We start from the raw sequence: 27,087 nt of genomic DNA, 5'->3' as shown, positions 1-27,087 counted from the left end.
ACTTTAGTCAAATCTGTGAATAAGCTATTATTTGGGTTCTGCAAATAGAATGGAAATGACTTTTGGCTGTGGATATGTGAGGTTTTCTTAGAATGGAATAGTCAGGGTGAACACTAATGTGCTAATAAACCACTGTTTGCTGGAAAGACTTTTTGTCAATGAGCTCTGAGAAAAGTAGAATACAGTCACAGGAAGTTCCAAGATGGCGTCTACTTTACAGGAATTGGAATCAAATCCAAATATTTTGTGGTTCAGCCATTTAAACTTCTACTTAAACATTTGGACATGTATCCATCTCTGGTCCAGCCTGGAGCCACTTTGACTTTCACATGAAATCCACTGAAAGCTACTAATTACTGTCTTCACAAAAACCACAGTGCAGGCAGTAGCTGAATTCTGAAAATGGGTTTTCTGCTCTCAAGGAATAATACCAAAGGGAAAAATTTTGTAGATAGCCAGTGTTCCTACCCACGAATGTTTGTTTCTGCAAGCACCAATCTGATTCCATGACTCTCTTTCCCTTCTTGTGGTCCCATAGCTACCAGCTTCTCTCATCCTTGGCCCTTTGGCTTCTGCCCCTAGTAGCACTTTGATTATGACCATGCATGAGGTTGTTTGCTATAGCAAGCTGGCACAGGGTGGACAGAGGTCATCTCTGTGGACTGTGGTAGCATGGATGGAGCCATTTCTCATTGCCCTTGTCAAAGTGTTAAAGCATTTACACATGCCTGGTGCGTTTGACTTCTTTCCTAAAAAACATGCCATTTGACTCATATAATGATGGAAGCCTGGCAATATAAGGACTTTTCATGTAAATAATAGGTGAAAGGCTCTGGTTCTCAGACTTTTTGTTTTCAGCACTTCCTCACACTCTAAAATTATTGAGGCTCCCAAAGTGCTTTCATTTATGTGGGTGACAATATCTATCAATGATCACTATGTTAAAATTTAACACTGGGAATATCTTATATTAATTTACTTTAAGAGTAACAGCAAAATATTATGTATTAATACACAAATCATACCTTTGCAAACAATAAGTATATTTTTCAACACAAAAAAAACACGAGCGAAAAGGATAGCATTGGTTTTTTTGGGGGGGGTAGTTTGTTGCTGACAGTTTTGTAAATCTCACTCTTTTCTGGCTTGATAGAAGATAGCTGGACTCTCACTTCTGTTTCTGTATTTGCTCTGCTGGAAAACTCGCCTGTGTTCTGGTAAGAGGAATGACAAGAGGGAAGAAGACAAGTAATATTTGACTATACTGATAAAAATAGACTTGACTTGGCAGATCCCTAGAAGGGTCCCAGGGACTCTCAGGAGTTCCCAGAGGGCACTTTGAGAACTGCTATTATAAGGGAAAGGCACTCTTCTCTCCAGGTAACACCAACACCAGGGAGTGTGGTAGGCTGTAGGTCAAGGGGAACTCTCTTAATCCCTAGAGCCTGCACTGATGTTCAGGAAGTGGCAGGAAAAAAATAGGGTTTAACCCACTTTTGCCTTTTGGAGCTACAAAGACAGGTTTCAAATACTGGAGCTAGGGAAGCACTTAGAGATGGCACGCAAAACCCTTCATTCTAAAAACCATACTGATCAAATGACAAGAAGAGCACTGGGGACATCCATCTAACACCTGGGGTATAGCCTGAGGTGGGTCCCCGGAAGCAAGAGGAGGAATCCTCTCCCACAAGACTTTCCTTTTTTTTTTTTTTTTTTTTTTTTTATCACTGGCTTGTCCTCCCTAACAGAACTGGGCTCCATTCAGTGGATACATGTTCTGTGAGCCACTTAACAAACTCAAGCTGTGGTTTAGGGCTGATAAATAATTATGTTAATTAACAGGTTGGAGGAAAACTATGATGTTATTCCTATGGAATGCTCTGAGAAGCTGGAAACACTTAACTGCAAAAAAAAAAAAAAAAAAAAAAAACCGACATGTGGCGAAATAACCAATAATTTGCTGAAAAAACCCACATCTGGTTTGCTGGCTCAAAGCAGGGGTTAATAGTTGTCTGAGGGCAGCCAGTGGCAGAGAGGGGTCCCAGGATAAACAGCCAAGGCTTCACGGCAGGAAATAGGCTTGTTCATGTAGCACAAGCATTTACATTGGCTTCTAACCAGGATGAAACGTAAAAGGAATTGTTCAGTGTGCCTGTTTCTTTCTTCTCTTTATAACATGCAGTTCAAGAGTATCTTGTTCTTATTTGTACACTTGAAGATGTAAAAAGTCGAGAACAGTCAGTAAGAAGAATGACTTAAAAAATGTATTTCCTCCAAACTTCCAAATGGATACTGCAAATGTATCACAACAGTGAAGGAAAGAAAAGTGAGTTTGCATTCTATATTATTTATTATCACAACATACAGGCTGGTTTGATAAATACCACTCAAGCATCCTCCTCACACAAGGTGTAGATACGAGCGTTATAACTAATACACAGGTGAGTAATCTGTGGTCCTGCATCTCAAGGAGGAAAGAGCTCAGTGGGGAGACTAAGACAAATCCACAATATGTGCAAAGTTACAAATCCCAGTGCCACATGTGTCATTAGAGAGCTGTAAGAGGGTCAGAGGAAGGAAATTTCATGTAGGATTGTACGAGTCCTCGAAGGCTTCCTGTCAACAGTGGTATTTCAGCTGAGGTATAAACAAGGACTCAAACTCCAACAGATGTTAATAAAGGCAGAATGGTGTTAGAATGGAGCGAGCCAGCACATCTATCACATTCGAAGGTGGAGGCAGTGAGTAAACCCATTTGGCTAGAATGTAGGACTGGTGTAAAGAGTTTGGGAAAATTAGGCAGAGAAAAGCCATCACTGGAGATGCCCATTGGAATACTGACCTGGCAGCAGCACTGTGTATGAAAAAATGGACCCAAACAAATCTAAGGACCAAGATGGGGCTCATAAAGATATCTCCTGATATCCCAGGAGATTATTAAAGGCACTGTAGGTTGACTGGATTCACTAGATATCACGTAACATGACAACGGATGAGATATGAGGGCCAAGGTAGGGAGGAGTTGGAAATATTTTCCTTGAGTCCATGAGCAGAGACTAAGAGAACATGCTTGAATTTCTGGCCCATTAGGGAGATATATCCAGCAAGTCATTACACTTAGGATGCAGAGACCAGAACCATGAAGGAAGGACATACAGTTAAGGGTCAAGACGGGGCGCCTGGGTGGCGCAGTCGGTTAAGCGTCCGACTTCAGCCAGGTCACGATCTCGCGGTCCGTGAGTTCGAGCCCCGCGTCGGGCTCTGGGCTGACTGCTCGGAGCCTGGAGCCTGTTTCCGATTCTGTGTCTCCCTCTCTCTCTGCCCCTCCCCCGTTCATGCTCTGCCTCTCTCTGTCCCAAAAATAAATAAAAAACGTTGAAAAAAAAAATTAAAAAAAAAAAAAAAAAAGGGTCAAGAGAAGGGAGAGCAGTCATTACAAGGAAAGGATGAGAAGTAGTATGTCTGTGCCCATGATGCCTTCTTCCAATCTCCTTGACATTGGAGCCAGAGATCTCTAAGATATGCAGGTCTGACCTTGGTAGGTCCCTGCCATGCAGACACTGAAGGCCTTTCAGTGGCTCCCCATTGCTCTTAGGATAACATCAAATCTCAACATGGTCTACAAGGCCCTGAAAGTTCTGGCCCCCACCTATCTACCTTCTCCCTCACCTCTGTGCTTCAACCACTTTGGCCCTCTTTTCACCCCTTGGGCCTGTCAGGTTCCCTTCTGCCACAGGGCCTTTGTCCTGACTGAGAACTTTTTCTTTCATCTCTTTGAGTGCCTTCTGCGTATCATTCTCAATTCAGGGGCCACTTCTTAGGGAAGCTCTTTATATTTCTCTAATTGGGTAGATCAAATCCTCTCATCGCACTTTAGATCTTCCTTTTCCAGAACTCCTCACAGTTGCGATTGTATATCTCTTTGTAAAATCATTACATTCATAGCGACTCTCCCAAGAAGCTATAATTTCTTAAGGACAGGGTCACCTTTGCGTTCTTTCTTCCCCACACAGTTCCTTGGTCTTAGCAGGCTCTAAGTGGATAGTTTTCAAGTAGATACATGCTGAAGTATGATATAGAAATGCCCCACCCACACTATCTCATTATGAACTTCATAATATATCTATGAAGTGGAATTTATAACCCAACTTTTATAAACAAGAAGACCTTAAAGTGTCACGCATCTCTCTCAGTGTCATGCAAAAGTTGATAACAGCATTGCAGTCCTGACTGTGTCACAGATCACCCTCAGGAGCAGAATTCAGGTCACAGACTCCAAAGAGGAGGATGGCTTCCATGGGAAGCAGAGATGATGGCAAGTACTAAATCACAGGATATTTAGTACTCCCTAAAGGAGAATAAAGGCAAAGATGCTCCACTGATTTGGAAAAGCTTGGATGGCCTTTTAGAACGCAGTACTAGAAGAGCCGTGGAAGCAGAAACCACACTGTGAGTTTTTTAAAGTAGGTTGGATCAAGGAAAGTTTCTGGGGAGAGAGAGAGGCAAGATGGTGCAAGATGATTTTTTTTAATGTTTATTTATTTTTGACAGAGACAGAGAAACAGAACAGAGCACAAGTGGGGGAGGGGCAGAGAGCTAAGGAAACACAGAATCTGAAGCAGGTTCCAGGCCTTGTGCTGTCAGCACAGAGCCCAACGCAGGGCTTGAACTCACAAACCTCGAGATCATGACCTGAGCGGAAGTCAGACGCTTAACCAAACTGAGCCACCCAGGCGCTCCCCGCAAGATGATTTTTAAAAGCCATGCAGGTTGTTCAGAGGAAGGCCAGGAAAAAACATATTTGGGGACTGAAAAGGCTATAGGCAACTTGAAGGAAGTATCCTCCCCAGAAGGAATGAAAAAAAAACCAAAACAAAACAGAGTCACATTTCATAAACAAGGAATCTGGAACTCTATTCCAAGGCAATACAGGAAAAATGAAAACGATGAAGTTATAGTAATCAAAAGGAAAAAAAAATAGAATTGAAGTATAAGTTTTACTCACCAAACTGGGAACATTTTTTTAAAAAAAGATGCTTGGGGCACCTGGGCAGCTCAGTTCGTTGAGTTTGGTTCAGGCCATGATCCCAAGATTGTGGGATCCAGCCCTGTGTCAGGCTCCATGCTGAGTGTGGAGCCTTTTTAAGATTCCCTTTCCCTCTCTCTCTCTGTCTCTCTCTCTCTCCCTCTGCCCCTCTCCCTGCTTGTCCTTTCTCTCTCTAAAATTAAAATTAAAAAGCATAAGGATTCCTGATGCTATTATTTATCTTCTGATGTACATAAGGGCCAAACAAGCCTTACATAGTATAAAGGCCACTGTCCAGAGAGCTTGCTGGCCTTCATGGTGGTTAATGAACATGGTAGGTGTTCCAAAGAAAGGAAAAAATATCACTTCTCTCCCTTACTTGACAGGTGCTTCTGAGGAAGTCAGCATGAAAAGCTATCCGCTGTACCAAATGGTGTTACAGAACATGGAACAGGAAATGTATGACATGTTCTCTGGGTGGCAAAAAGGCCTCTTAGTTTTAAAAGCAAGAGACACATAAAGCTATGCTGTCTGTACAAATAAGTTTGTGCAAATTAGTTTTAAAAGCAAAAGACACATAAAGCTATGCTGTCTGTACAAATAATAGTCCCAGATGACAGATATTGCCCTTAAAATAAAATAAACCAGTGGGAGCTTCTAACGTGTAAAAAAAAAAATTAAACAGCATGATTATAATCTGCTGATGGAACCTTCTGATATTCCAATCAAAATATCTGTAAAGAAGTATCCGATGAAAGAGGAAAATATCTCACATTGAAATGGATATGAACCACCAACCTGGAGAAGATTTCTAGTACTTCCAGAACTGTGGACTCATGTGACTCATGCTTGGCCACCTGAAACAGACTAACCCTATCACTTGAAAAGAGAGCCTGAGACTCTATGCAACCCCATTGTGAGCCCTTTGGTTGAATGACAAGAGCGTTGGGCAACTTGAAAACTCTCCTTTTGTTGCAAAAGTATCATTTTTTTAGATGCTTTCCCTCCTCATCCAGTTAGTATCTGCCTTTCTCGTCAATACAAGTGCAATTCCTAACCCCAAAACACCCTGGCCCAAAGGTGGCTATGATACAGTGCCTGCTGGGAGCTGTAGGCCTACGAAGTAAACCAGTGTAGAAACAGACTAAGTCACCGGACATGCCGAGGAAGGGAGCTTTGTTGTGTACTTGGGCATTCCCACTTGTCTGGAGGCAGGCAGAGAAGGGGAGACAACTCAGTCTGGCAGAACCTAACTGGGTGGAACCTGGGCTGGGCCAGGAGCTGTAGGCAAGAGAACATTCCCCTAACCTGGCAATGGACAATTAGTGGGAGCCATGCAAGTCAACACCTCACCAACAGTGCCTGGGCCCAGACCACCTTCCCTTCATCCTAAGGGGAAAATTGGGCCAAATGGAGAGATGCAAAATACCACAAAGCAAAGGAGCTGGAATGACTTCTAGAAGACCTCAGAAAGGCAAACGTGTCTGCGTCCAGTGACTGGAATAAAATAAGGTACTCTTTTCACTTATAAAATTCGCAATGAATTTTAAAAAAATATTTAAAGGTAATGAAGTTTTTGGAAGAGGCCATGACGAAGACATTCTCATACACCATCAGTGGAAACATAAATTGCCAGCAACTTTCAGGAAATGATCCAGGTTTATCATCCTTCAACCTGGCCGCCATCTTGCTTAAACAACCATATGGCCGAAAATAGAACGGTTAAATATTCTTATAAACATTGCTGCAAAATAGTCCACCATGAGAATATGCTTTGATTTATTTAATGGCATGTGAAAATTCTTATGATATAACTTTACATTAAAAAAGCAGAATACCAACCTTTTTAACTGCATTCTGACATGAATGGTTAAAAACAAACCAGAAGCAAGCATAGGCATAAAGAAATTGGAAAGGGTGTGAAAAAAAAAAAAAGGAAGCACTCCATTTAGATGTTAACAGTGGTTGCAGCTGAATGTATATAGAATTTAGGAGTATTAGCAAAGCATGGTTTTATATATTTTTGTAATAAAATACATGGGTTGATTTACAACTGCAGAGCATGGTTTTATAGAGATAGCCGGAGGGGACAGTCGGCAATGGACATAGAGGGGATATGTATGTCTAACGGACACACCAGTCCAGTGACAAAATTATTAGAAATTCAAGCATGTCAGAAGCAACTTTCTTTTCCCCTAAACAGGCTCCTAGAAACATTTAAAAATGCCAAGGACATAGGAGGCAAACTCACACTTGACAGATACCTAACGAATCAGTGTGGAATAGTTTTATTAACAGAAGTTTTATAGAAAAATGATCTCATTCCAAATGGTGCTTGTGGACCCAAACTCTGAAGCAAGGGAAAGCTATCATAACAGAAAGACTTTATGGAGTTATAAATTAACCAGCGGCATCTATGCTAACAAAGCGGATGAGATGAAAAGAGGCCTGGGGTCTGATTCAGACACCTTTCCACCCCATGTTGATAGTGTCCTTGGACAAGTCATTTACCTCTCTGGGAGCAGGGTTCTCATCTATGATATGGGGACTGTAAGATTGCCCAGCTCCCCTCACAGGATTATAATAAATAACAAAAGTCAGAATGCATGTGCACACAGTGCTCCACAAAAAAGTCACACTGCAATATGCTGTTAACGATCAGCCTCGGCACAAATGTATCTCATGTATCTCATACTCTCTCCAAGCAATTGCGCCATATATATTTATCTCTAAAATGAAGAATTTGGAAGACGATTTTTTTCCAGGTGAGAATATTTTCTGAAAAGCTTGACTAAGATATGCATCATTTATAATTCTGGTGTTTCCATTTTTTGCTTTGTTTGAACGCTCAAAATATTTTTCATATCTGTACTTGATATTTGAAATATACTTATCAGAGATAATAGCCAACTGTGGAAGGATCCCTAAAATGTTAAAGCCAACATACCTTGGGATGTATTTGGTCAGCATTATGGGGAAGAAGAACTTCATTTTCCTAAAATGCTTTGTCAGAGATGTGCATGTCTGTACATGGGGAGTACGGGTGTGTGCACATGCCTGCGTGTACCCACTGGTGTGCGTGCATATTACAGTGAGGAACAGGGAGAATCATTCAATAAGCTGTAAGAAAGATTAGTGGTGGTGACACCCAGACCCACATCCTCCCCCACTGACCACTGCAGGATCAGGCCAAGTTTCGTAGACGTGGTCGACCATGAGTGTTTGATCAGGGATACTTAAATTTATTACAGGAGAAAAAAATATACGAGGCAACAAATAATTGGTTTAAGTTGCATAAAATATAAACTGTATGTGGATAAGGAAATAACATGCACAAATGATACATCATGTTTGTAACAGAGAAAAATAACGGATGTACCAAGAGGAAGCTGGTTAAAGTTCATCCATAAAGTCTAGAAAATTCTATTGGGCCATTTCAACATATGATGAGATACATGAGTTAATGCAGAGTGAAAAAAGAAATTGATATATATTTAATATATATAAAATAATTTAAAACTATAATCTATAAGTATTATAGAGTATGTTATATATTATGTAATTATATATATGTTATATATTATGAAATTTATGTACTGCCTAGAAAAAATACCCTGAGAGGATGTACCCTAAAATATTAACATTGGTTATTTCAAAGAGACCCAAATTAGGATGCTTTATCTTTTTAAAAGTCTTTTGGGGGGGCTGCCTGGGTGGCTCCGTCGGTTAAGTGTCCGACTTCGGCTCAGCGCATGATCTCGGGGTTTGTGGGTTTGAGCCCCGCGTCGGGCTCTGTGTTGACAGCTCAGAGCCTGGAGCCGGCTTCGGATTCCGCGTCTCCCTCTCTCTCTGCCCCACCCCCGCTCACACTTTGTCTCTCTCAAAATTAAATAAACATTTAAAAAAAATTTTTTAAAGTTTTTGGGGGGATGGGTGTTTTTAACTATTTTGCTGTAATTGTTGGAATAATTTTTCAGAGTTTGAATAAATTATTTTAACCACCATAAACACATAAAACTTTTTTTTTTTTTTGAGAAAAGTAGCAAAACATATTGCCACCAAAAAATGCTTAGACTCCAATCTTAGGAAGTGAATAAGACTTAGAAATGCTTCTTTGAAATCATGTTTCGCTTCATCCTTGCCCATCATGAGTTCTGGGTTGCTTTGTATAATGTGATGGTATGTCCACCTCGTACCCCAGCCTCTGGCTTTGGCTTTAAAAAGCTTCAGAGCTCCAGAAGAAACAGCAAAAAAGCTCATTTGCTGAAAAAGATAGCTTCAGATCACTGATGTCAAAGTTGCCAAATCTTAAATAAGAAACATCAGTCAACATGTGCCCTTTTCTCCCTGGGCTTTCTTGCCTCGCTGGTATAACATCAGTACTGGTGGCTTTGACAACACTTTTCTAAAGCCACAGATAAAGGTAAAGCTTGAGTGGAAAGCCAAGTAACTACTTCTGCAGAATCAGAATCACTGTGGGTGAGGATATTGAGTCAACTGAAGTTGATTTATGGGAGGTTGAAATCAGGAGCTCTAATAAAATGAACCAGTTTGACAAATCTATTGCACCTACTACACGAGGTAAACAAAGATTTCATGTCAGAATAATATTAACTATGATGTTTGGTGAATAGAATGAAACCTTTTCCTTCTTGTAATCCTTCCTTTAAGATAGACAGCAACCGCAGGAACCTATTATAGAATTAAACGTAATTCATACTTTTTTCCTTTTTGTATGTAGCCAGCAATTCCTCTAAAATCTCCCTGGGCAGTCAGGCATTACTTTCTAAAAAAAAAAAAAAAAAAAAAAAAAAAAGAGTCAGCAGAGGAAGGAAGTGTTACGAATTCCAAGAAGTGTCCTCTTTCATACTATAATTTCTCGTTACACCTGAGTTATGCCAATCCATGAAGAAGCTTCATTGGAAGCCACACAAGTTTGTGTGGTTGGAGCTAATGTTGGTTTATAGTATGGAAGGTGTGCAGCTAGAAGGATGAAAAAAAAAAAGCTTCTTTTTGCATTCTGGGCAGAAATGGGAGATGGGAGGCTGAGACCTGGTGTTTAATGCTTCTTGGTGAAAAACCGCATGATTGCTGTCATCAGTCCAACCAAAAGAATTAGTACTGTTCAAGTCCTCATGAGCTTTAAAAAAATCTGAATGTTTACTCTTCTTCTCTGATGATGCTGTTTAGTTTTAATGAGAGTGTGTTTAAAGGAAACTAAATATCTGTAGAGACTCCTGGCTCATAGTTGTGTGATCGGGGGAACTGGGAAAAGGTGGAGGGTCATGGCTGGAGGCAGTTTTGCTCCATTTGTTTTCATAATTGCTGAGAATGTTAGGAACCCTCAAGATCTGGGGAAGGTGCCTGCAAGCTTTGGAAACTAAGACTCCCTATTTATTAATGGCTTTTGGTAACCCCAAACCTATGTTTTTAATAGTTAAGCTGTGTTCTTTTTCACCATTTGGAAATGCATTTAAAAGACAGCCCAGATGGATGGATCCAGCAAAGCCCAGCAATTGTGGATTGTCAATGCTTTTCACAATGAAAAAAAATGTTTCTCTCTGAGGGCTTCTAAATTTGGGCTTTATATTAGGGATCCCTGGGTCTTTAAAGTTACTACTTACACCTTACATCTCCACGGGGAGATGATGCATGGAGTGTAGACAAGGTGCCTGGGATGGAGACCGCCTCTTCCTAGAGCTCATGCTTATTCTGGCCAGCCCAAAATACTGGACTTGACTGGATTGAATAGTGTCCCTCCAGAAATCATGTCTTTGGGCCCTTAGAATGTGACATTATTTGGAAATAGGACTTTTACAGTTGTAATTAATTTAAAATGAGGTTATGCTGGTTTAGGGTAAACCTTAATCCAATGACTGCTATCCTTATCAGAAGGCCACATTGAGACTGACACACACACACAGAGAACACCATGTGCAGAAGAAGGCAGCGATGGGAGTGATGTGTCTACCAGCCAAGGGATGCCAAAGACCGATGGCAAACAGCCAAAGCCAGAAGAAAGACATGGAACAGGTTCTCCCTCAGAGCTTCTAGGAAGAACTAACGCTGCCCATAACTTGCTTTCAGGCTTCTAGTCTTCAGAACCATGAGACAATGAACATCTGTTACTTTATGCCTCCTAGTCTGTAATACTTCATTATAGCAGCCCTCGGAAATTAATGTGTGAATAATTGGAGAGGAAGTTCTTGAGAAATTCATAGGAATGAGACAGACATCTTCAAAGATCGATACCTGAAGCTTTCAAATTAGGCTTTAAGAAGATGTTTTTGGGGTGCCTGGGTGGCCCAGTCGGCTGTGTCCGACTTGGACCAGGTCATGATCTCATGGTTCATGAGTTCGAGCCCTGCGTCGGGCTCTGTGCTGACAGCTCAGAGCCTGGAGCCTGCTTCAGATTCTGTGTCTCCCTCTGTCTCTGCCCCTCCCCACTCTTGCTCTATCTCTCAAAAAATGAATAAACATTAAAAAAACATTTTGTAAAGATGTTTTTCTGTCTCCACTTAACATGCAAGATTGTTTTTATTTGGAGGTGACAATCTGAAGAAATAAATAGGTTCCTTGTTTCCTGTCAAGTTTAGATAATTTTATGTTCTTCCTCAAATAGGAACTTCAAGATTAAAGGATTGTCGGAAGAAAACTACTCTATTCCCTACTTTAGACAAGATGGCCAGTGTGCCATAGCATTAACACCTTTGGAAAAGAACATTTCTTGTGGGCACACAACCCTTGGGATAAAAAAGCGTTTGTGAATTTTAATGAACACCATTGTACTACAAAAGCTATTAAAAGAAAGAACGGAAACATTCTATAAAATCCAAACACTTTTATGGTATTACTTCCTTGAAATTACTGTCTTGTAGTGTACGTTACAAGCCAAAAATCTCAAAAAAAATCATTGGCCCTACAGAAATATTCATTGTGAACTTTAAAAAGATTGCTTAAATTTAAAATATGGTTTATCCCTATAAACAACTACATTCCTTCTATCCAGGCACTGATGCTGGGTCTAGTGATATCTGAGCTCATGTTTCTAGCATAGCAACTGACAGTTCACATATGAAAGCACATATACATATTCACAGATGCGAACACACTGATGTCTGTATAACAAGACAACCACTGACTGCTTATATCCATCTGTGTTCCCAGTTGCATCAAATACTGAAAAACCTCATGCTATAAAACACCTAGAAATTCTAAATAAAATGGAAAAAAAACCATACTTTAAAAAAAGTAAAAGTGATCATATGCCTAAACAAAATAAGGGACGTAAAATGAAGATTAAGATGAAAACACAAGTGATAAGTAGTAACAAGTACCTTGGCTATCCTCAGGACAAAGTAAGGTCTTGGTTTTAACGTCTTTCAAGACCAAGGGTCAAGGATTTGGACATGACTTAGAACTGAGACACTGGCATAGAGTAGTGGGACTCAAAGAACAGTACTCTTAGGGAAAAGGGGGAGAAAAAAAAAAGTGAGCAAACCAGAAAAGGAAACATCTCTGTTTCTTCTTCTAGTCTCATTTTCTGGAAGAAAAAAAAAAAGTCTTTTAGGAGAATTTTTACACCACCACCAGGTCCAGGAAACTTAAACCAGAAAATGAACCTGAAAGAAGGTCATCCTGGGTACCAACCAGGAGATCCCCAATTTAGAAGACACAAGATTCCCACAAAATATGAACTCTATTCAAACATACGAAGAAACACAGGCAGAATAGACAATTACACAATCAACAAACATCAGATTCAGACTCCTTAGATTTTCAGACTTCTGGAATTATTAGAAACCAACTAAAAATATGTTTGAAATAACTAAAGTAAAATGATGTTATAAATATAAGGAAACAACTACATGAATATAATTGTATTATTCAACTTGAAATCGAATCAGATAGAACTTAATGACAGAAATGTAGTCTTTGACATTGAAAAGTCAGTGGATAAGAGATGAATGAGTAAATAAAATGTGGTCTATTGCATCCAGTGGAATACTATTCAGTAAGGAAAAAGGAAAAGTACTGACACATGTGACAACATAAATGAAGGTCAAAAACATTACACTAAGTAAAAGAAACAAAACACAAAGGGCCACATCCTGTATTATTCCATTTATCCACAAGAGACAAATCTATAGAGACATTAAGATTGGTGATTTCCTAAGGTTGTGGGAATAGAGATTAACTGAAAATGGTCATAGGCCATTTTATGGGTAAATAGAAAGACTCTAAGACCCGGGGCACCTGGGTGGTTCAGTTGGTTGACTGTCCGACTCTTGATCTGAGACTAGATCTTGATCTTAGCGTTGTGGGTTTGGGCCCCATATTGCGCTCCATGCTGGGTGTGGAATCTCCTTTAAAAAAAAAAATAAAAGCAATGTTCTAAGACTAGATTATGATCATGGTCGCACAACTAAGTAAATTTGTTGAACGTCGTTACACTGTGAAGTCTTTAAAATAGTTGAATTTATGTATGTAAATTATGTGTATACCTTATAGTTCAATAAGTTTGTTCAAAAAAAGTCGGTGGGATGTTTGGATTAGACACTGCCAAAATTGGAATGTAGATCCAAAAGCACAGAAAAGAAAGAGATGGAAAACATGACGGAAGTAAAGAAAGTTGGGAGGAAGTATGAAAAGTTCTAATCTATATTTAATTGGAGTTCCAGAAAGGGAGGTAATTGAGAAACAAAGAAAAAGATGTGAAAATATTCTCAAAGAAACGAAGGCTGAGAATCTTCTAGAACTGATGAGAGGCATGAATCACAAGCTAAGTAAATAAGAAGAAACTTACACTAGATGCATTGAGGTAAAGCTACAGAATCACTGGCAAAGACAGGTTCTTAAAAGCAGTGAGAAAAGACTTTTACAGAGGAAGCAATTTCTGTCATGGAAGATGTCACCAAAAAAATAAGATTTAACCTGAGCCAAGAAAGAGGATTAGAGTTTAGATGAATGGATTAGAGGAAGGGAGTACATTCTGATCACAGGTGTGGGAAGAAAATCCTAATCGAAGATTCAGAGGCTGAAATGTATGGTGGCAAGTCTTCATGTCCATGAAAAGGATGCTCTGGCTGAAGCAAAGAATAATGTAGGAAATTGGCAGAAGACAGAATTAGGGAGGCATGGTCAACCTACATCAGCGTGCACAATGAAAAGCTCTCTAAAGACTTGGGCCTAGGGATGCACCACAAATAAACACATTTCTTTGGTTGACTCATAACAGATCTCATTTCTCATCAAGGAGACCCTTGTTTCCTCGCACCCAGAGAAATTCTATGACTCTGAAACCAGAAAGGAGGCTTTCTAAAACCTATAGTGCATTTTCCATCGGAACCCTGTTGAGTCCTGAAGTCCAAGTTTGACTTGAACCTAGCAAAGACAGGAGACTCCAGGTTACTGCTGGGACACACCCATGCTCATCAGGTGGATGAGGGGGACTGCCTCAGTCTTCCCTGTATATTTTCTTTAAACTCCTATTAATTTAACAGGCCTGGGAAAAGGGTGAGTCATAAAGGTGGAAAAATATTTTGGCTGCAGCTTTGGTGAAAGGTGAAATGCATTAACCTTGCAATGAGTCATCATCACCTCAGGCAGCTTAAAAGAAGGAAAAAAAAAACCCTTAACCACCATGGTTTCAGATCTCTGGGAGTGTGTCTGACAGAGCGTCAGGGTTTGGTAACTTCTTGTCTGGTGTGGGTATGGCCCGGTGTGAGATTAGTTTCTCCAGAAGAAGGCCTGAAATGCCTCCTTTCCAACATGCAGCCTGTAGGGTTGGCTCTCCCACCTCCCAAGCCTCAGCAGGAGCCAGCTGCAGCCCACCTGTTTCAATGGGGCCACTTTCACTCCACTGTGAAGGAAGTACTAGCTGCTAGTGCCAGCAGAGGCCCTAAAATAGACATATTTTTAAAAATCAGGCATAGCCAATTAAACCTTTAAAAAATTACATTGGTAATAAAATTATGTGGAATTTATTTCTCTGAACTGTGACTGCCAGATCATTCTAAGTATACCCTAACAACTCATTAGGTTTAAATACGAACAAAATTAACCATTCTTCCATTATACAGTTTTAGAAAAATAATCACAAACCCTTTACCTGATTAGAAAAAGTGAATACTTGCCTGAATATTATGTGCAGGCATCTATTCTTGCCAAATGTTTACAAAGGAACTTAATGGCCCCTGATTAACCATTGGATGTTGGAAAAGGTTGAAAGTCCTCTCAAGCTATATCAGTAAATAAATGCTTGCTTACTTATATCCACATTAGGGAAGAGCTACACATCTCCTATCGACAAGCCAGGCAGCAAGAAGTACTGCACAGACCTAGGTTTAAGTGTGACACTAGCAGCTTAGGAGCCTGTGACCTTGGCCAAGCTACCTAGCCTTGCCGAACCTCGGCTTTGTCATAAGTGAAATAAGGGGATAACATCTACTGCATGGTGGGTGTGAACACAAACCGAGATGAAAGATATGACATTTCTCGGTACTCAGTGATGCCAGATTGCTTCTTCCTTCCCTCCTTAAAGCATCATGTCTCAAGGAATGAGCAGGTGGGCAGGTGAGTTAATTCAAGGTTGTGGAAGCAGGTAGAAGTTGGTAGAAATTGGTAGAAATTGGATGGGCAGGGGAGAAATGAGGAGCTGTTCTTGACAGCAGGAAAAGCATGAGAGGAGATGGGGAGACAGTGGGGCGAGCACAGGGCTGAAGGAGCTGCTACCTGTCTAGCTGCCATGGAAGATTAGGTGTGGCCAGAGAAAGGAGGTTGTTTGGCATTACACTGAGCCATTTGGACTTTATGTCCTAAAGATCAAAATCTGCAAAGGTTTTAGAGCTGGGAATAATTCCTCTGACACTGATGGCTTGGTTGTGACCATCTCATGTTCTTTGGCTGAGAGTCAGTGGAGCTCCTTCACCAGAACGAAGAAAACTTCCATACTTTCTAGAACTGCCTTCTCTCTCTCTAGTGCCTGAGTCTGGTAGAGCCCATGGTACATTGCAACTCTATTTTACAGATGAAGAAAAGAAAGTAAGACCCCTTGAGCCTAGGTGATTTGCCATAGGTCAGCATCCAGAACTTGAAGTCTGTGTTTTCTGATACTATTGTTTGTGCTTGCCCTACCACATTTCACTGAGACTATGAAAATTCTATCAAAATGCATCAAAATATAAAATGAAGGAAGGAAAATATTAGGAGGCACATGCAGCCTATGATATTCACACACCATGAGATGAAATAAAGTTTTAGGATTCGTTATGTCCCCATTATTCAATTCCCTGCTTTAAAACTTAATATGATCTCTCTAAACTCTCACTATTTAGGATCTAATTCTTGGAGATAACTAACATCTCTAAAGAGAAGATGTCAGTAGCTTTGGTTTGATAGCACAAGTACACTTGTGTTGACTTCAATGCGGCATTTTAGCAAAAAATTTCTCTGCTTCAGGGACCAGCCCTAATGATTAGGGTGTTAAGACATGACCAGAAAACCATGCCAGGTGCTAAAAACCTTCACTGAAATTCGCAGCCCAGCAGATAGGAACCTTGGCACCTGTCTGACTTGGCTGGAACTCAGATACCCTAACAATATAGTCAATAAGTCCAAAGTAGCCATCCCAAAAGATCAACCTGCAAAAGGGGTCTTGAAGGATTTTCTGTAAAGGGCCTGGGCTTCGAACTTCACCAGTTACCTCACTCCTGACCCAAAGAGAACACTAAGAGTCATCTCCTCCCTTTGATCACTCTTTGTCTACCATCAAAAGAACCTTCAAACTATGCTCATTTTGCATCCTCCCTGACCCCACAAACCTTAGTGCTTCTCAACTAGTGTTGAGCAGAAACAAAACCAAACAATGAAAACCTCTCCACCCCTGAATAATTTGGCATCAAATTCCTGTATCATCCTAAGGGATTTAGGATTTACTGTAAGTTACGAAATGAAAGGTCAACCACATTACATAGACGTGCTATTGACTGGAAATGGCAAAAGGCACCCCCCCCCAGACTATGGATGGGAGAAGAGCCTCTTTCATTTTTGTAGTCATAAAAAATATATTAAAAAGTATACACCCTACAGATTATGCTGTATTCAAGTCAGCATTTGAAATGAGTAGCATAGATTATCAGAGTATCTCAGAAAAAAATCATATATTATTTCTATCTTTGAATTTTCTCCATTTCCTGCCTTCTTATAGGAAAAATGTTCTTGAGTCACTATGATGGTAGAGAGAAAGTAGCACAAGAGATAAAGCTTCCAAAGAGAAAATTGAGTGGATGTGTTGTTGATACGTCTACCTTAAACATATTTTGAAATGAGACAAATTTAAAAAAATAATAGCAAAATCAGCACTATCAATGATATTTACACAAGTTTTGAGCTGGTCAGTGCTTTTTCAATTATAGATTATTTTCAAGCCTTTCTTATGAGATGGATCGAAGATAGTGTTCTACAAGTGAACAGCTTGAACCTCATTCTGTGCTTAGTGTATGGCCCAAGAGGGTTTCTCCATATAGATGCCTGAGCAGAGAGTATGTGCCGTTGTTCTCCACTGTCCACCCCTTCCCCCAAGCTATTCTCAGCCTTTCTTTCCTGTGGCTCAACACCTGAGCTCTTCTGCCAAGGGCTTGCCTCTGGCTGGTTTCTGCTTGGGTTCAGCCAGCAGGTGCACTGTCAGGAGCATGGGAGGAGGGAGAAGAAGGGAGTTAGAGTATTTCTTCCCTGTTTCCTCCCTGTTTGAGGTCACATCTCTGGCAATATCTTCATCTCTCCATGACTGTTGTCCCAGCTGGAGTAGCCGTCTCTTTCACACTTCCAGCTCTTAGGGGACTCCAATGGCACTATTTCCTCTCACGCTTCTGCAGTCCTGAGGGAGGTGTTAGTGGCTTCCTGCTGTTACACATCTCGAGGTGTCTGGACATCTCTTGTTTGTGCCTGGTCTTTTTTCTCTACAACGAGTGCCTTCATTAGGTCTCTTTACTTGGATCATCCAGGTAAACTTTTATTTCCTTCTGGGACCATGACTGACATGATGTTCTAATTTCTCTACCTGCAAAGCTATGTTGGGATTGTCAGCAGGAGTGAAGACATTATTGAAATGTTCCTAGCATTTCCTCTCACATGGTCGCACCTTTGGGTAAGCTTAGTCTTATGACCTGTATTCTATGCTCTCGGTCATTTGGGAAAAAAAGAGACTTTGGAAGACTTCAATCCAGTTTTCTCTTGTGTAATTCAGGAAATAATAAGATTTGTTCAGTCCTGCTCTGCAATATTTGATTTTGGTCTGGCTGCAGTAGTGCTCGCTTCGGCAGCACATATACTAAAATTGGTCTGGCTGCAGTGCAGGCTAAGGAGCTACATTTTAATAACCATCCCTGTGATTTTGAGATGAACAATCTAGACTCACAATGAGATCCAGTGCGCAAGACTGCCAAGTGCATAATGGCAGAGAAAACATCTGCCTCCGTCACTGTCATATCCTAATGCCTAACGAGTGCCCCAATTCATGGTTTTGAATGAATAAAGAATATGTAAAAGCAAATTAACATCTGAGCTCCCTTTTCTACAAGGCCTTGATCACACGTCCTGAAATAATGTGCTCCTTCTATGTGGAACTGGCCTTGATTATTAAAAGCACCCCATACGTTGTGCCCTGCAGCACAAGGGTCAATCCACTAAGCCCATGGCCAACTTTAAAAAAAAATTTTTAAGGTTTATTTATTTTTGAGAGAGAGAGAGAGAGAGAGAGAGAGCAAGCATGAGCAGGGGAGGGGCAGAAAGAGAGGGAGACACAGAATCCAAAGCAGGCTGCAGGCTCTGAGCTGTCAGTGACAGAGCCCCATGCGGGGCTCAAACCCACAAACCATGAGATCATGACCTGAGCCAAAGTCAGATGCTTAACTGAGCCACCCAGGCACCTCACCCATGGCCAATTTTGAGTGGAACAAGTTGGTATTTGGCTAAACATCATTTTTTTTCATATTAGTAAATCTCTTAGCACAATGCTTTTAAACTAAAAATGCTTACATCTAACATTATCCTTCACCCATTTATTCACCTATATTTATTAAGTATATTTGGCAATGTAGTAATTGCCTACCATCGGCCAAACACTCCACTAGCTATCAAGTGAACAAAATCAAACAAAGACCCTGTTCTTGGAGCTTACAGACCAGGGGTAGAGACAGACATTTAGGCACATCCTCCTTCAGATTCAGGTGATGTGACACCAGTAACGCACAAAGAGATCATAATGTCAGGAGCAGGTGGGGATAGGGAGGTCCAACCTGGAAAGCAGAAGGCCCAGAAAGTTTCCCTGAGGCAGAGAGTCTGAAGTTGCTGAAGGCGTACAGCATGAGAGGGAAGGTAGGAAGGGAAAGGTGGAAAAGCACTGCAGGCAAAGGGACCAGAGAAAGCCAGGTGAAGGATGTTTGAAGATGTCAGCAAGAAGGAGTCTAAGTAGTGAGCTCATCTTGAATCATTAAGCACGTTACTCAGAAAACACTCCTGGGCTTTGATCAGAGTGAATTCTGATTATGAAGGGCTATAACTATGCAGAGTGCTTTGAGTAAAAGACATCGTGCACCGAAAGCTGGTACAGTTGGAGTAGCGTTTGTCTGTTCCTGTCTCCCTCTCAAAGACCTTCAACTGGATAAAATATTTAATGCCCCTTTCCTTACAGCACCTTGTGATTTTCTTGCTGAACTGGCAAAACTGCTTTACTTATTCCAAACAATTTCATAAATGACAAATAGGGATAAGAGAAATACTAAGTATTTTGGTATTACTGCATTGTTATTTTCAATTTTTTTAATGTTTATTCATTGTTGAAAGACAGAGAGAGACAGAGCACAAGCAGGGGTGGGGCAGAGAGAGAGGGGGGCACAGAATCCAAAGCAGGCTCCAGGCTCTGAGCTGTCAGCACAGAGCCCGACGCAGGGCTTGAACTCATGAACCATGAGATCATGACCTGAGCCAAAGCCTGACGCTTAACCAACTGAGCCACCCAGGCACCCCTGCATTGGTAAAAGACCCCAGAAAAACATGAAACAAACCCATATACAAAAGAGGAGTGTTCATATTTTAATTTAAAGACTGTGAATTTCACATACATTGATAGAACTATAAATAAGTTTACATCTTTATTACATTGGGCATATAAGATATTGCTCAATTCCATAACAAAATATATTTAAGTTATGCACTAATACACTTTGTTTTGAATGAAGAACAAAATTATATAGGGCATTGATGAGCTTAAACTATTTTATTTATTTATTTTTTTAACATTTATTTATTTTTGAGAGAGACAGAGACAGAGTGCAAGCAGGGGAGGAGCTGAGAGGGAGGGAGACACAGAATCCGAAGCAGGCTGCAGGCTCTGAGCTGTCAGCACAGAGCCCGACGCGGGGCTCGAACTCACGGACCGTGAGATCATGACCTGAGCCGAAGTCGGATGCTTAACCAACTGAGCCACCCAGGCGCCCCTGTTTTTATTTATTTTTGAGAGAGAGATACAGAGCATGAGTGGGGGAGGGGCAGAGAGAGGGAGACACAGAACAGGAAGCAGGCTCCAGGCTCCGAGCCATCAGCACAGAGCCCGACGCGGGGCTCGAACTCACGAACAGTGAGATCACAACCTGAGCTGAAGTTGGACGCTCAACTGACTGAGCCACCCAGGCACCCCCACCTTAAACTATTTTAGAAAATTAACAATATTTTTGAGATTCATAAGTTTCCATTTAGAATATAAAATTTTTTTAAATATACAGAAGCATTCCTGTAAACACTTCAGGGTGAACTATTTCAAAAGAGGCATATTCCACAAGCCCTACTTTCAGAAGCATCTGTCATCAGTGAAAGTGTCCAAAGCACTATGTGGAATATGATCATTTTAGCAGTGCTTTTCCTAGTTTGCCGAAGCCAAATGTCTTTGGCTACACCTTAGACGCAATGAGCAAAACTTCGAGTTTGTGACACATGGCACAGTAGAGTAAAAGGACCCTTTTAATTGCCTTTCCAGTTTGCAAATTATTTTTAAATGCATTACTTTATGAAACTGGATATTAAAAGGTCTGCTTTTTCTTTCACGACCCGAGATTTTGAACTGCTCATTTCATTTCCATCAGTAGTATGCCATGCACTACATTTCAAGCTATATTATGGAACCCATTTCATCATGCACACTTAGCAAGGTATAGAGAAGGGTCCAGAATGAGATGGAGATCACATTTCTCCCAGTCACCCGGCTATAAACTGCAGCCAGTTAAAAGTCTGTCATGCTCCCAGCTACGCTTTGAGTTCTTCCTTTTCATTTCTCTGACAAACCAACAGCTTGATAAAAAGGCTCAAGATTAATTGCAACTTTTCTTTTGCAACAAAAACAACTCGATTGCAAATCTGATTTAATAGATGAGTCTTCCGCTGGGAGATGGGGCTCAAGGGAAAGGCACGGTGTGTATGCAAGAGTCTCCCCTCTCAGTGCACCGATCCTTCTGGTTCTGGCCTGCTGACATCTCCACAGAGGGCTGGTCATCCAGCCTGGAGGGGCTCCAGGGCTCCTTCCTCTTCAGGCTGTCTTAATTCTGACTGTTTCTTGTCTGTTACCTAAAGCTGTGAGACACAGAATGGTACTGTATTAATTTGCAGAGGCCGTCGTGAAGAAGTATCTATCGCCAACTGAGAGGCTTAAACAACAGAAATGTAGTGGGCCTCACGATTCTGGATGCCCAAAGTCTAAGATCAGGGTGTCGTCAGGCTTGGTTCCTTCTGAGGGCTGTGAGAAGAATCTGTCCCATGCCTCTCTCCTAGGTTCTTCTGGTTAGCTGGCCATCTTTGGCATTCCTTGGTTTGTAGAGCGCCACCCCATCTCTGCCTCCATTTCACATGACATGTGCCTTGTGTGTTGTGTCTGTGTCCAAATTTCCCCTTTTTATAGGAAGAGTCATATTGAATTAGAGGCCCTCCCTACTCCAGCATGACCTCATCTTAACCTAACTAATTATATCTCTAACTACCCTATTCCCAAATAAAGGCTAGGACTTCACCATGTGAATTTTCAGGGGACACAATTCAACTCATAACAGTTACTATATATATTCTAGGGAAACATAAATTTCAGGTTAATATATAATAAACCTTCTGGAATAATAATACGAAGCAACCGATTACGGTCACCTCTGCAGATCATAGTGAGGTAGACCAGGTAAGGTGGAAATCAAAGGAAATTTACTTGCAACTATAGTATCTTCATTTTTTTTACGAGGAAGGTAGATTACCTGAGTAAAAATAAATATAAATAAATGAAGATTTTGTAGTGACTCCCAGGAGAAATGCTATCAACTGCCAAAGTACACTTTGGACACTTGTGAAGGGGTTTCTTGGCAGCTGCAAGGATCGGGGACACGTCTGGCAGCGAGTGGGAGCAGACTAGGGCTGCCAGATGTCCCGCAGTGCTGAGGTCATGAAGAGCTGTCCTGTGTCCCACATCATTTTCAAATGTCCTGCTAAACATTTACATATAAAAACAAAAGGACTTGTTTTTAATGTGTATTGTCTTGAGAGAGACACAGAGTGTGAGCAGGGGAGGGGCAGAGAGAGAGGGAGACACAGAATCCAAAGCAGGCTCCAGGCTCTGAGTTGTCAGCACAGAGCCCAAGGCGAGGCTCGAACACAGGAACGGTGAAATTATGACCTGAGCCGAAGTCGGATGCTTAACCGACTGAGCCACCCAGGGGCCCCAAAAGAAAATAGCTTTTTGGCATCATTTTACTGTACATTGAATTTTCTAAGAATGCAATCTTGGTATCTAGGGGGGAGACCGTACTTTGGTTCAGAAATTTGCTGTGAGTCTTCACCTTGCTGGAAAATTCTATCGCCGACAACAGCATCACTCTAAATATGGGAGCTACCTCAAGAACACACACAGAGGGGGCGCCTGGGTGACTCAGTCAGTTAAGCATCCAACTCTTGATTTTGACCCAGGCCATGATCTCTCAGTTCACAAGTTCAAGCCCCCACTTGGGATTCACTCTCTCCCTCTCTTTCTGCCCCTCCCCCACTCACACTCACACCCCGTCTCTCAAAACAAATAAATAGACGTTTTTCTTTTTAAAGAACACCCATAGACTGGGCTGCACTGGCAGCTGTCGCATTCCTGATGATTCTTCCCGTGGGTGTGGTCACTGACCACCGAATTGTGTCTTCTGGTGTGGGTCCTCCAAGCCTTCCTGTACTGAAACAGGTATTAAGCTCATACAAACTTGAACTGCATTTTCCCTTTCCAGTAAAGTTGGAGCTTTGTGTGAATTTTTGAAATATGTGTTCAGGTAGATTACATTATGTATGGATTTCATGTCAGGGTGCTAACGGGGATGCTACAAAGCATTCCTTATGAAAAGGGAAGACTTGTTCTCATAGTACTGTGCACTACCAGGCATCTTTGACAGCCCAGGGAGAAATGCAGACTATATAAACTAAAGCTTTGGAAACGGAGGAGAAGCCATGCATTCAGGATATATTTTCCAAAGCAAAAAGTCAAAAGGACCATATTTTAGACTGAGAAAGAAGGGAGTGTCAAAAATGCCTCTGAGATTTTTAAGCTGGGCTACCAGGTGGGTGATCGAAAAGTGGAGACACGAAGAGGAGGGCGGTAAATTCACTGTGGGACGTTGCACCTCAAGGCAGCTGGGAGCAAGAGCGAGAGGTCCACAGTTGTTAAATAACCCAGGTATGGGTTTAGTGACCAAGGGATGCCGGTGCGAGCAGGATTGCTAGAATCTGGAAGTAGAAAACGTATGGAATAAGAAGGGGAGAGAACCCATAGCAAACCCATGATAGACACCCAAAGGACATGTGCAACTGAGAAAAGCCACAGAGGAGCCTTTTTATTTTTCGTGTATCCCGCTGAGCTTGAAGACTCTCAAGATAAAAGGCAACAAACACAACCAAATAACAGCAGAACACAAACCCTGTGAATCACATCACTTTGCTATTCCTCACATTGCCTAGTACAGCACTCGGTACCCTTTAAACATCTTCCCTCAGTCCTTTCCCTTCCTGGAACATTCAGGAGTGGGGAGGAACATTTCTACTGGGATTGGACTCCCCACAGATGTCACAGATGTTGTTGTGATCTGTGGGAAGCTTTCTCCCCAAGCTCATTGAATGTCTCAAGGCCCCGGGTTCTCTGGCAGGTAGAGAAGAGACACTCTTTACCTGATCATAGACATGGCTCTGCTAAGGGGTGGCTATTACACTCAGAAAATCTGTTCTCCATGCAGAGAGTGACTTACCTCTTGTGAGACAGGTCATCTTCCCACCCCCCAACATTGGGCAAAACCAAAACCAAATTTAACAGCAGACGAAGTGTCATTCCCAAATGCCGCATCCAGCCCAAATCCAGAAGAAAAGCCGCTGATCACCCTCCCAAAGCCCAAGTTCCACACTCAGGGACATTCCCTCTCCTGGCAGTGACATCGCAACCTCAGGGACACTCCCTCTGGCTCAAACCCCCATTCCACTTGTCTGCCAGGACACATGACATGGGACAGGAGATCTGTCACTGAGGGCACATACCTGTGGTCACATAAACACATAAACACTTTCACTAGCAGCCACGTTCTTAGGCTCTGGCCAGAAGAGGCAGCCGACAGCCAGACAGGAGAGGCTCAGCTGAATGCTGACTACGGCTCGCCATCCATGGATCCCCCTGGCAGGAAATGGGTTCCAGATGTGTCCTCAGCTGAGCCTGTAATGGAGTCTGACTGTCATAAATGGGCCTTCTAGCCTGGGTCTCCAGCCTTTATCAATCTCCCTAGACAACACTGAGCAGAGGGGGAGGAGAGGAAATGCAGGAATAGTCTGCATTGCTGGGTACAGTTTCAACAGAAAGATGACAATGTGTTTTGAGTTTCTAGGTCCTATTTTTGTTTTCTTTTTTGAAGATAACATTGTGCGTGTGTGTGTGTGTGTGTGTGGGCACACATGTGCTTAAGGGGGGAGAGAAACAAAGGAAACAGGGAAAGGGAAGGGGAGATTCTATTTCAGTTACAAAAAAGGAGTTGTGCATTTTAGACAAACTAAAATAACATTGCAATCCCATGCCAACCCAGGAAATTCAATAAACCTAAAGATCAATACTCTATCCTAATTTTGCCTTTGCTGTAAGTAGATATTTCAGAATTGTGGTAACAGGGCACCTAACTCAAGGTTGTTAGAGATATTTATTAATAAGTACCCAATAGCCTTCATTCTAAATTCCCACATTTCATGGAGATGTGTATCCTTAGAATCTCTATACATTGATCACTTAATTTCTTCTTTGTTCAGAGGGATAATGGCTTAAAAATATCACGTGAAAATAGAATTTAGGGGACACCTGGCGGTTTAGTTGGTTAAGCGTCCAACTTCAGCTCAGGTCATGATCTCACAGTTTGTGGGTTCAAGCCCCAAGTCAGGCTTTGTGCTGACAGATGAGATCAGAGCCTGGAGCCTGCTTCAGATTCTGTGTCTCCTTCTCTCTCTGCCCCTCCCCTGTTCTCTCTCTCTCTCTCTCCTAAAAATAAATAAACATTAAAAAATTAAAAAAAAAAAAAGAAAATAGAATTTAGGCAGTACAAGGTCAAGATAGCCTGAGAACAGTACACAATGAATAACCTGTGGCGTTCTCCATAAATACACAATTGTAGCTGGGGGCTGTACCTAAATAGTCCAGAATTGATCATTCTCCAGAATTCTCAGAAAGTAAGCCTGTGGCTCTAGATCAGTCCCTCTGAGCAGCAGCTGAAGAGCACCTAGGTTCTGAGAGAGGCTACACTGGTGATTTGTTTGGGGTCACTGTGTACCTGGTGAATTTAAGAGTCACTGCCAAGGTCACTGAGTGACCTTGGGTGAGATACTTAACCCCTCTGGTTCTCAGTTTCTTCCTTTGTAAAGTGAGAAATTAGACTATGGTCTGTGACAGCTCAGAATTTCAATTTTAAAAGGCTTATTTTTTTATGTTTATTTTTTTATGTTTATTGATTTATTTATTTATTTTAACGTTTATTTATTTTTGAGACAGAGAGAGACAGAGCATGAACGGGGGAGGGTCACAGAGAGAGGGAGACACAGAATCTGGAACAGGCTCCAGGCTCTGAGCTGTCAGCACAGAGCCCGACGCGGGGCTCGAACCCATGGACCGTGAGATCGTGACCTGAGCCGAAGTCGGACACTTAACCGACCGAGCCACCCAGGCACCCCAATTTTAAGTTTATTTTTTGAATGTTTATTTATTTTTGAGGGAGAGACAGAGCATGAATGGGGGAGGGGCAGAGAGAAAGGGAGACACAGAATCCGAAGCAGGCTCCAGGCCCCGAGCTGTCAGCACAGAGCCCGACGTGGGGCTTGAACTCATGAGCTGTGAGATCATGACCTGAGCCAACATTGGACACTCAACTGACTGAGCCACCCAGGCACCCCAAAAGGCTTATATTTTTTAAAGCAAGATTAAAATTCATCACCCAGTTGGTAGGATTTGAGGCCCCTACCACAGTTTATAACCCTAAAGATAGTGACACCTTTTATAGAATCAGACTCTATGTGTAACAGGCTTACAATACCTAGGCAGAGGCATGACACGCTCAAAAGAAAAGAGCCTTTTGTTCTGGAAGAGTAAGATGCATCTAATGAAACAGACGGTAAGAACTATTCCAGATGGTCCCATCCACATTCTGTGGGTCAGTGCTGTCTGTCGACAATTCCTCATGATTTTGACAAAAAAAGGCATCAGCGTTCCCTGTGTCAAAGAAAAGGGATTTGCTTACAGCTCTCCGTTGTTCATTTCACTCTGGACATAGAGTTTCTTCCTGAAAGCTGAAATTAATTTTAAACTTGCTTTGCACGGTGGTCAACCAAAAGATTTTGATTTTTTTAATGATTAGTTATTTTTGAGAGACAGAGAGACAGAGCACAAGTGGGAAAGGGACAGGGAGAGTGGGAGACACAGAATCTGAAGCAGGGTCCAGGCTCTGAGCTGCCTGCACAGAGCCTGACATGGGGCTCGAACTCCT

General features: G+C 41.7%; 1 long non-coding RNA gene across 1 annotated transcript; it reads right to left on the bottom strand.

Annotated features, from left to right (window-relative positions):
* Positions 1 to 1,028: 1,028 nt before the first annotated feature.
* Positions 1,029 to 24,817, bottom strand: LOC131491970 (uncharacterized). Its single transcript, XR_009251743.1, has 3 exons — positions 24,614 to 24,817; positions 21,524 to 21,649; positions 1,029 to 1,214 (listed from the first exon to the last, which is right to left on the bottom strand). It is a non-coding gene; the product is annotated as an uncharacterized LOC131491970 (long non-coding RNA).
* Positions 24,818 to 27,087: the final 2,270 nt, after the last annotated feature.

The sequence above is a fragment of the Neofelis nebulosa genome, chromosome 12, assembly GCF_028018385.1.
Source record: "Neofelis nebulosa isolate mNeoNeb1 chromosome 12, mNeoNeb1.pri, whole genome shotgun sequence".
NCBI classification, from domain to species: domain Eukaryota; kingdom Metazoa; phylum Chordata; class Mammalia; order Carnivora; family Felidae; genus Neofelis; species Neofelis nebulosa.
This window is presented reverse-complemented; position numbering and strand designations above follow the sequence as displayed.